Consider the following 3,108-nt stretch of genomic DNA (forward strand, 5'->3'; position numbering starts at 1 on the left):
ATAATAATGGCAACGGGTACTTATTCTTGATGGTGATCTGGTTGAGTCCACGGTAGTCAATACAGGGCCGGAGAGAGCCATCCTTTTTCCCCACGAAGAAGAACCCTGCTCCGAGGGGAGAGGATGAGGTGCGGATAATCCCTGCAGCTAGAGACTTGTTTATGTACTCCTCCATGGTTTGCCTTTCTGCTCTAGAAATGTTATATAGCTTACTGTTGGGTAATGGGGCGCCAGGCAGTAGATCGATGGCACAGTCATACGGTCTGTGGGGTGGCAGAGACAGGGCTTTGTCCTTACTGAAAACAGGAGCTAGATCATGGTACTCACGGGGAATGGAGGAGACGTCAGATGGGTCGATCTCAGCTGGCTCTGTAGGCGTAGTGACGACTGGAAAGGCGGAATGAAGGCAGGTACTGTGACACTTTGTGGACCACGACTCAATCTTGGTCTCGGCCCAGTCTATGTGCGGGTTGTGCTTGTATAACCAGTCGAAACCAAGGATGATGGAGGCACTGGCGGCAGGAAACACGAGGAAAGTAATCTCTTCTGTGTGATTACCTGAAGTGAGTAGACGCACTGGCTTGGTTTGATGGGTGATCTGTGGCAGGTTCCCTCCGTCGAGGGCTGATACCCGGAGAGGAACTGGAAGCGGCTCGATTTCAATAGACAGTTGCTCGACGATGTCTGAATTAATGAGGTTCTGTTCACACCCTGAGTCAATGAGGGCTGATAAAGAATATGGTTCGTTAATGATTATGGAGACAGGGATGATTAAGCGAGATCTTACTGCTGTAGTCTCCGGCAGTCTCCCCGTCCTTACTGCCGGACCTGCGGGTTTAAACGTATTGGACAGTTAGCGATTACATGATTGGGTTCACCACAGTAAAGGCAAAGCCGGGAGCGCATCCTCCTCTGCCGCTCCTCTGGGGTTAGCTTAGCGTGTCCCAGTTGCATGGGTTCTGGTCCTGTAGATGAGGGAAAGGTGGGTGGAGGTTGGACAGTCGACTGGTTACTGACCTGTGCGGAGCGCGGAAGGGCGGTGCGGCGGGATCGCTCACTCATCCTTGACCGAATCCGGTTGTCTAATCTTATGGCCAAGTTAATAAATTCATCCAGAGACTCTGGTTCATCTAGAGTAGCCAGTTGGTCCTTTATCTGCTCATTTAACCCATGAAAGAATGCGCTTTTAAGCGCAGCAGGGTTCCAGCCTGAAGCAGCGGCCAAGATTCTAAAATCGATGGCAAAGTCTGACACAGTCTTCTGGCCTTGCTTCAATCCGTGTAGTTCACGGGAGGCTGAAGTCTTCTCAGCCTCTTGACAAAACACCTGCTGTAACTCCTTCAAAAACTCGGGGAAGGTACACCCATAGTTAGAGGCTGAAGAAAACCGGGCTTCGGCCCACTCTAGGGCTCGGCCCGTCAACAGGGATAACACGTAGGAAATCTTAGCACTGTCATGCAAAAAACTCTGCGGTGAATGATTAAAGATGATATTGCATTGGAGAATAAACCCCTTGACCTTCCGGACGTCACCTGAAAATTTCTCTGGCGCTGAGGGTCGGACGTCCGAAAACATGGAGCGGGCTGGTGGATCCGGAGCCACTGTCGGGGAAGGTTGAGAGCTGGGAGCCTGCTGAACTGAATTCCGTAGGAAAGTGGTTAATTCTGTTAGTTTATCGTTAGTCTCGGCTTGACGACTAGCTAACTCCCGTAATGCGGAGTCATGTGACTGGACTAGCGCGTGTTGTTCGGACAGCGCCCGTCTGATAGCGTCTGCTGAGGTTCCGAACTGGCCTGAGTGTTCTGTCATGTCGGTTTTAAGGTTGCGAACCCACATGCAAGAACACAGTCAGACAGAGCGAGTCAGAAACAATAATGTTTATTGAAGGATCAGGGAGCTGGTGGCGAAGCCGAATCGGCGGACCGGTTCTTCTATTGGCGTGGAGGTATTAGGGGCGAAGCGGAGCGCGAGCCGAGTGTCCGTTGACGAGCGATGCTTAGCTCTGATGTCGGGCACGGCCTGGAGCCTGATCCGTCCAGGCGGTCCTCCGGGAAGTTCGGGCGTGGGCCTCCTGGCCCGTAGCGTCCCGAAGGGGAAATCCCGGGGAGGGATCGACGAGGGGAGATCACGCACACACACACAGGGAGTGGCGTCTGACCGGGAACACCGGCAGCGTCGGGAAATCACACAGGAGGGAGGTGATCCACAGCGGGGAGACAGACTTACACGAATGCGGGGGCAGCTGGTTTCCGGGAAACAACTAGAAGACGGCGGGAGAATCTGGCGAGGGAGACAACAAGGGTTAGACGAGAGTAATCACAGAAGGCCTCTTTCTGGAACGCTGGTTACCGTGGTAGGCAAACACTCAGGCGGTGAGACGGAGTGTAGCTGCTGCTTATATCGCAGGTCCACGCCCTCTAAACCAGCTGCAGGTGTGTGTCCGGGTTGAACCAGGACACTTCTCAGGGGTGGAGCATGGGTGACATCTGCTGGATGTCTTGAGAAGTGGTGGTTCCAGGGACAGGTGGAAATAAAACTAAGGAAAACAAACTAAGAAACTAGGAAAAGGGGAGGACAAACAGACCCTGACAATAAATGCTCACATTTTCATGGGCATTTGGAAAAATATGTTCAAATACAGGTTTACTGTAGTAAGGGCCAGCCCAAATCTTTTTGAAAGGGGCACAGGGCCCCTTTTTGTTTGTAGGCTACACATTTAGGGTGTAGCCTAAATGTGCCTAAATGTCACACATTTAGGGTAGCCTGGGAATGATGAAGCATCTGGTGTCGACCTGTTGGTATCAAGGTCAGACCAACAGGTCCCTCAGACTAACAGGTCAACACCAGATGCTTCATCATTCCCAGGCTACCCTAAATGTGTGACACAGCCGTTATTAGCATCATTTTAATTAGCTTACATCCTACCGGTGTTAACATGGTTATTTTAATCTTACAGGAAAAGCAAACTAAAAGAGTTGATTTTGAAATGCAGAGCATGATATTTAAATGTGGCACGTAATTTTAACTATTTGGAAGTAACATCAGTAGACAAACACTGCATTTACAGCAGACAAATAAACAAGTTTAACATGTTATATTTCACTAACG

The 3,108-nt window shown here is 50.6% G+C and overlaps 1 pseudogene across 1 annotated transcript in view; it reads right to left on the reverse strand.

Annotated features, from left to right (window-relative positions):
• The window catches only part of LOC145553239 (uncharacterized), a 10,057-nt pseudogene extending 8,995 nt beyond the window's left edge, over nucleotides 1-1,062 (reverse strand). Inside the window, exons 1-2 of the transcript XR_014089543.1 lie at nucleotides 879-1,062; nucleotides 95-726 (exon numbers count right to left, since the gene is read on the reverse strand). The product of XR_014089543.1 is annotated as an uncharacterized LOC145553239 (transcript). The remainder of the gene's footprint in view (nucleotides 1-94; nucleotides 727-878) is intronic.
• Nucleotides 1,063-3,108: the final 2,046 nt, after the last annotated feature.

The sequence above is a fragment of the Poecilia reticulata genome, chromosome 10 (assembly GCF_904066995.2).
Source record: "Poecilia reticulata chromosome 10, P_reticulata-male-v2, whole genome shotgun sequence".
NCBI lineage: Eukaryota > Metazoa > Chordata > Actinopteri > Cyprinodontiformes > Poeciliidae > Poecilia > Poecilia reticulata.